This window comes from Podarcis vaucheri (assembly GCF_965113315.1).
Source record: "Podarcis vaucheri genome assembly, chromosome: 17".
NCBI classification, from domain to species: domain Eukaryota; kingdom Metazoa; phylum Chordata; class Lepidosauria; order Squamata; family Lacertidae; genus Podarcis; species Podarcis vaucheri.
Genome location: NC_138755.1, coordinates 4,820,714 through 4,828,175, shown reverse-complemented (window position 1 = coordinate 4,828,175; position 7,462 = coordinate 4,820,714).

Here is a 7,462-nt window from a genome sequence, read left to right as displayed (position 1 = left end):
ATATAAAACAAACAGAGAAACAAACCTTAAGTTCATTCCCATGTTTACAAAAGAAAAAAAAGGGAGGGAGACGTAACAGAGCACTGCTGAGATCCACTGAACCCCAGAAGTAAATTCAACTCTAGGGAGTCATGCAGTGCCAGGTTGACTTCGTCTTGACACAGGAGTTGTAACACTGATTTGGGGTATTTGAGTAATGTTAATTTGGCAGGGAGAACTTATTGAAGTTAAAATAAAAAAAATTTCCTTCCAGTAGCACCTTAAAGACCAACTAAGTTAGTTCTTGGTATGAGCTTTCGTGTGCATGCACACTTCTTCAGATACACACATATCTGAAGAATATCTATCTGAAGAATATGTATCTGAAGAAGTGTGCATGCACACGAAAGCTCATACCAAGAACTAACTTAGTTGGTCTTTAAGGTGCTACTGGAAGGAATTTTTTTTTATTTTGACTATGGCAGACCAACACGGCTACCTATCTATTATTGAAGTTATTTATTGATCTTTTTATTTATATGCTGCTTAATGCCCAAATAGGCTTCCAATTGGTTCACAAGTAAAAAAACCAATTTACAATGAACTCAATATTTCATCTAGCATTTTTTGTTTGTTTTCTCTTCTGCTATGAACCCAATATTTCACTTCTGCTGTACATCTTCTGCTTTCTTCTCTAGGGCTTCCTGATAGCCTAATGAGGAATTTAAATTAACATTGCAGGGTCTAACTTACCTCAATAAGTTTTGTGTTAAATTCTACTTTTGAAGCATGTTACTAGTAAAATTACTTTTTAAAAGTTAAACTGTAGTCATTTTGAAATCAATAATTTACTTTATTTCCAGGTAGGTCTTCAAAGGGGGCATTTCAACCACAATAGCAGATTGATAGTGGCAAAAGTTGGGGGCAGGTGAGATTTGTGAGGGCTTGATATATTCCACCATAATAAAAACCTGGATGTTCTAAAAAACAATAAAATGAAGAAAACATGTCTAAACTTTCTGTAATTTATCATGACATATCTACCTGATGAGTGCCATGAGTTAGCCATGTTTCAGGCAGCTATGTTGAGAAATGGCTAAAATGCAACACTTTAAATCCATTTCCCTTCTTCAGCAATTTTCCTTTTACAGCCATTACTCCCCATAAAGTTCCTTCTGTCTCCCTACCCCCAAATATATATATTTTGAAGAAAAATGGTAGAGAATATTGCAAGGTCTTGGTTTTCCCATATTTGTGAAAACCATAATGCCCTCATAAAGATATGCACGTTTAAAGCTATCATTGTAAAACAGGGCAAATCTTTCAACCCATGCTCAGTGTGTGTCTTGTGCAAGAAAGTAAGTGCCAGGACAGTGGGTGGGGGGAGAGAGAAAAGGCCCCTGGTGGTCTGGATTGGCAGCACAGAAGCAGGCCTCCCACATGCATGGCACGATGCCCCCACCCCCTAAATCTTGGACCTAAGCTGGCACCTCTGGTTGAGGGAGCTAGGTATGTTCAGCCTGGAAAAGAGGAGACTGAGAGGAAATATGATAGCCATCTTCAAATATCTCGAGGACTGTCACATGGAAGATAGAGGTGAGCGAAGAAAGTATACCTGTCCTTAAGCAAAGCAAAGTGTGTTGAGTGCTGGGGAGAGCTGGGTAAGTTGTCCTGTTGAATGTGGAAAGCTAACTGCCTACTAGCAGAGCCAGCTGCCTACTAGGAAACTTTTCCTCCCATAGAATTATAGTTGGATGATCATCTAGACCACCTTTCTGCAATGCAGGCATCTCAACTAGATCACACATGACAGATGACAATCCAACCTCAGCTTAAAAATTTTCAAGGAAGGGGAGTCCACCACCTCTTGTGGGAATCTGTTCCATTGTCAAACTGCTCTTACTATCAGAAAGTTAAAATAAAAAAATTCCTTCCAGTAGCACCTTAAAGACCAACTAAGTTAGTTCTTGGTATGAGCTTTCGTGTGCATGCACACGAAAGCTCATACCAAGAACTAACTTAGTTGGTCTTTAAGGTGCTACTGGAAGGAATTTTTTTATTTTGACTATATCAGAAAGTTATTACTGATGTTTAGTTGAAATCCCCTTCCATTGGTTCCAGTCCTAGCCTTGAGAGGAGAGGAGAAAATAAGCTTGCTCTGTCCTTGTGTTGAACTGAAGGTGAAGTGTTCCAGAAGCTTTGCTAATGTAACCTTGGTAGTCAAAATAACCCTACCATTAGTTGATAGCAATGAGGTCATATATGTTTATATACACTTGCTTTGATATAAGCTAATTGGCTTGCTTTGATGTTATCCTTATCTGTGGGCTTGGGGTGCTGGGCTCTGAGCTCAGAAAGGGGAACTATTTGTAAGACTTGGGTATCTGCCACCTATGCCATCATTTGGGCAGGTGAAGTGATGGAAAATCCCAGACAAAGCAACGTATGTTGGAGGGTATGGAGATATGCAACTCCCAAACCAAGGAGAGAAGTAACTTCAAAACCTTTAGAAGACATCTGAAGGCAGCCCTGTATAGGGACTTTTTATTGTTTAATGTTTTTATATATGTTGGAAACCGCCCAGAGTGGATGGGACAACCTAGTCAAATGGGCAGGGTATAAAAAAAATGGTTTTTGTAAACCTAATTTACCCTTCCTACATATTTAGGCCTTCTGAATGAATACTGACTCCCACTGTTCCCAATTATCATTTAACTTTTTCCTGCCTCCCCCCCCCCAGCTGTCCCAGCTTCCATTTTTTGTTTAGTCGTTTAGTCCTGTCCGACTCTTTGTGACCCCATGGACCAGAGCACGCCAGGCACTCCTGTCTTCCACTGCCCTCTGCAGTTTGGTCAAACTCATGTTGGTAGCTTCGAGAACACTGTCCCACCATCTCGTCCTCTGTCATCCCCTTCTCCTTGTGCCCTCCATCTTTCCCAACATCAGGGTCTTTTCCAGGGAGTCTTCTCTTCTCATGAGGTGGCCAAAGTATTGGAGCTAGCTTCCTACTTATGTACAATAAACTCTGGGATGGGTAGTTCATGAAAGACAGAGGAACTATTTGGATGCCGTGCTGCCTCTTACCTTCCTTTTGCACTTTTGAGCAGTGTGCATGTATGTGGCAACAGTATACAAGGTTTGAACCACTGTGTTGCAGGAACTCCTGGAGACCAGCAGTACACTGTGCAGTGCAGCGGCGTAGCATGGGTTGTCAGCACCCGGGGCAAGGCAAGTAATTTGCGCCCCCTAACCCGTGGCTTTGTGCCCCCTAACCCGTGGATTTGCGCCCCCTAACCCTAACCCCCAGATGTTGCGCCCAGTGCGGCCGGCCCCCCCTGCACCCCCCACGCTACGCCACTGGTGCAGTGGAGGGTGCTCTGTCATCTGGAAGGTGCCATGGGAGCACAGTCCCATCAGTGCGAATGGATTGGCTCCTTCCTTGGAGGAGTGACACAGGGATGTTGTCACCACCATAACCCATTGTAATAAGAATTTAAAGGTCTTAGATACATAAGGTCTTAGACACATAAGAATTTTAAGGTCTAAGATACACGTACGTAAATATATAAACCACATGTCTGAAGCAGCACAGGAAGACAGTCCTGAAACCATTTTAACTGCAGGTCTTCCGGGGTTGGCGCGATCTGGGAATGGCGGATTCCCTCCGAGCTCCGGAGGGAATCGGCTCAGCGGGGGACGGGTCTTTGCCGTGCCGGCGACACGGGGACCCTTAAAACCGCAGGCGCGGAAGCCTGCGGACTGAAGACTCGGTGGGTGCCTTAAGCGCCCCCCCTGATTCGCAAAGAGCCTTTTTAAAGGCTGCGGAGGGGATACGGGGGGCGGCGTGGCACTGAGAGTCCATCGCTACCCCCGCTGAGCGAAGCCGCGAGCCATGACCGGAGAGCGCTGACTTCCTTCCTTGAAATTCGGCCGAAAAGAACAACCCGTGAGTAAATTGGAATCAGACTTTAAGATTTTCCTATTTGAATTTGAGACGATCGGGGGGTGTGCTAAAAGGAAGTCCGCACCCCCCCCCTTGCAGACGAACTAAAGCAACGACGTACGAACTAAGCTGGAGAGTTTACCCTGCAAAGGGTGAGTTTAAAAGGACTGTAACTCCCAAGATTGGGCAAAAAAAAAAAAGTAATTTTGTGCAGGAGAGTGAAGTTTTGGAGGTTTCTTCTTTTTGCTGTAAACAACCCTCCCCCCCGGGCCCGGGAGCATCCTATTTGGAAGCCTGTAAGCACAGAATTTGACAGCTGTCAAAGCTGTCAAATAGACAGTCTACAGGAAAAAATTGCTACATAAGACCCCTCTGGAATAAAAGGTGTTACAATTGAACTTAAATTGTTGGAAACAAAGTAATAAAAATAAGAAAGAGGATTGTTGGAGAAAACAACGTTAAGTAATCAGATTCCCTCTAGGGGGAACTCTGTGGAATTACAATGGCTGTGGATGGAAAGATACTGGAGCAAATCGAAAGGATGTTTCAACTGGTGGGAACCTTACAAGAGCATATTTCGGAAATGAGTAAACATATGATGACCTTGACTACTGAAACAAGTAGTCCTGCTGATTGTAAGGAGGATTGGAAGGAGAAAGAACCCACAGCTGAACTTGAAATGATAATCAAAGAAAAGGAGACAAAACAAGAGAAAGAGAAAGTAAAGTTAAATGTTGACCAGAATCTGACATCTGTGGAATACAAGCAAGGAGACTATTGGATTGAATCTACTACAAACCTACGAAAGATGCAAAAGATGAAAGTGGAGGCCCTGGAAGCTTATGGAATGCAAGAATTTAAAATAAAGAAATATAATTGGGGCCTCCACATTGACTTTGACTCTGACTATGATTTGAAAGATCCATGCCTTGTGGAAATTCTTCAGCAGTTCTACTTAAGAGACTATGGATGGATTGTGATAGACCTCTTTCGAGATTTGATGTCTGACACAAAGGATTACCAACAAGACCGGCGGAGAGGGACTGTGATAGACTTGAGAGCCTCGGACGTGTGGGACCCAGGCTAAGAACTGACATTGTGGACTTGTATTGGGAAGGGACGCAAACCGGGGATGGGAGGGAGGGAAAGATGTAATTTTAACAACACTCAGGACAATGGAAATTAATCAATAGGACCGATATTAAAGACAAAATGGGAAATCGAGGGAAGGGAACTGAGGTCCAACTTAGAACAACTGTTTTTATTTTTAAAAGGGCTATCATTGAGAAGGTTAGGAGGTTGAGAAACGACAATTTGCTGATATAACTTTGGGAATAGGGATGCAAGGGAGGGGGTGGGGGGAAGTCAGAGACCAGGGTTATGAAAATAAGTGTTTTTTCTAAAACTTTATATTCTTTTTGTTTTTGTGTCTTTTTTGTCTGTTTGTTTCTCTGTTTGTTTGTCTATAAAAAATGTGAAAACCCAATAAAAATTTTATAAAAAAAAAATGAAACCATTTTAACTGCAACTGACCAAATGTTTCTCTGCAAGGTAAGAGGAAATGAAAAAAACCTTCCCATTGTCTTAGGAATTAAGTAATCACCATCTCAAAGGAATGGCAAGACTACCAGAAAAGGCAATCAGATAAGGCATTATCAGATAACCTGACAGACAGGAAAAACAACAACATTCAAATTTCCGTTGTAGACCGCCTCTTCTGTGATCTATGAATGATGTATGGAGGGGTGGTCTTGAGCTCCAGGGCAGGGAATTTCAAAATGGCTATATAACAGCAAGCACACATGGTTCGTGGTCCTCCTCCTCTCTCCTGCTTGTGGGGGGAGCACCCTGTTGCAACTGTTTAATAAAGATTAGGCTTACTAGCTGCTTTGCTTCTCAATATTCTCTGGTTGGCCTGTTATTTTTTCCTACCGATGGAGAACCTATAAAGGACTCTATAGGGGCTCTTGTGTACCCCATAAGGAAATAAGGCCAGATTTTGTTTACAACACCATAAATGGTAATGGACAACAGTGTTGCCACTACTTTAGGGTTGCTATACGTCCAGATTTTCATTGTTTGAAATATAGCAACCCTACACTAGCTTTGGATGTGTGCTTTTTTTTTTACTGCGGCTCTGCCCTCTCTCCACTTACGTGCCAGGAATATATATAGTGCATGTTGCAATACCACTATTGTGCTGGCATAAATGTCCCTCCTCCCTTGTGTAAATGGAGTAGAAGAGCCTCTGCTTGTGGCAAGGTGAGGGGTGGGGAATGCACAGATGTTTAGACCTTATGCCAAACCCAGTGATGGGGATCCTGTGGCCCTGCAGATGTTGTGGGACTAAAACTCCCATTGTCAGAGATCATTGGCCATGCTGCCTAGGGCTGATGGGATTTGGAATTCAAAAATATTTAGAATGCCACAGGTTCTCCATACATGTGCCACACCACAGGTAAATATGGTTACTTCTCACCTTGCCCACCAGCAGCTCTAGCCTTGCACACTGTCAGTATGCTGCCTCCAACATATTATCCCTGAGGGAATGTGGCCCTCACTGGAAAAAGAGTATCCTACCCTTTTAGGAACTAAATCAGAACTGCCTCTTCCCTGTACAAACCTACATGAAAACTTCCTTTCACTTTGGAGGCTCTCTTCCCTGTCCCCTGGCCATCAAATATGCAGTAAGTGAACAAGGGACCCCTCTCCTCAACTGTTGCACGCTGGAATCCACATTGCGGAATAGCTGCCCCTGGCCCTATTACTGGTGACCCCTTAAAATACAGTACTGAAACTGAGCTTGCAGTGAAAAATGAAATCTGAATTTTGGAGGATAAAACAATGCAGCTAACACCAGCTACAGTACCAAATGCATGTGTATAATAAAGCTACTTTAACTTGCAACACCCTTGACAAAGTTGAGCATGAGTCACCCAGATGTCACAGTGCAATATCTTAGGTAGGTAGCATTATAAAATTTTAGGTTCCACAAACATAGCAGATACACACTCCACAGAAAACCAATCCTTCACCCTTCAAAATTTAGGAAATGTTCCCTAAGAAAATTGCACCTTATTTTAACACAGAGAACAATCCCAACCCAAAAAGTTATCTTGGCTCTCCTGATGACTCTAAAGATTTCCTCTACAGAAGAGAAACCTTTTCCAATAGTTATTTCACTTACAAATCCTACAGGCATATTTTGTACATGAATAGGGTAGGCCTGTGACCTGGATTCAAGAACTAAAGCATTTACCATCTCAAAAGAATGGTCAGACTGCCCAGGTAATGTAATCAGTAAAGCATTATCAGAAATCTTGGCAGCCGGAAGAGCCTCACTCTCAAATTTCTGTTGTGTAGACCACCTCCTGTGATGTACGCATGATGCCTTGAGAGTGGTCTTTGGCTAAGGGGTTAGGCAATGTCTTTAAAGGTTCCTGCACACTTTTGCTCTGGGTTGCTCACCTCCTTGCAAGAAGGTTGGGGGGACTCTGTTGCAAACAGAAAAAATAAAAGATCTGCCTTGCTTTCTATGGA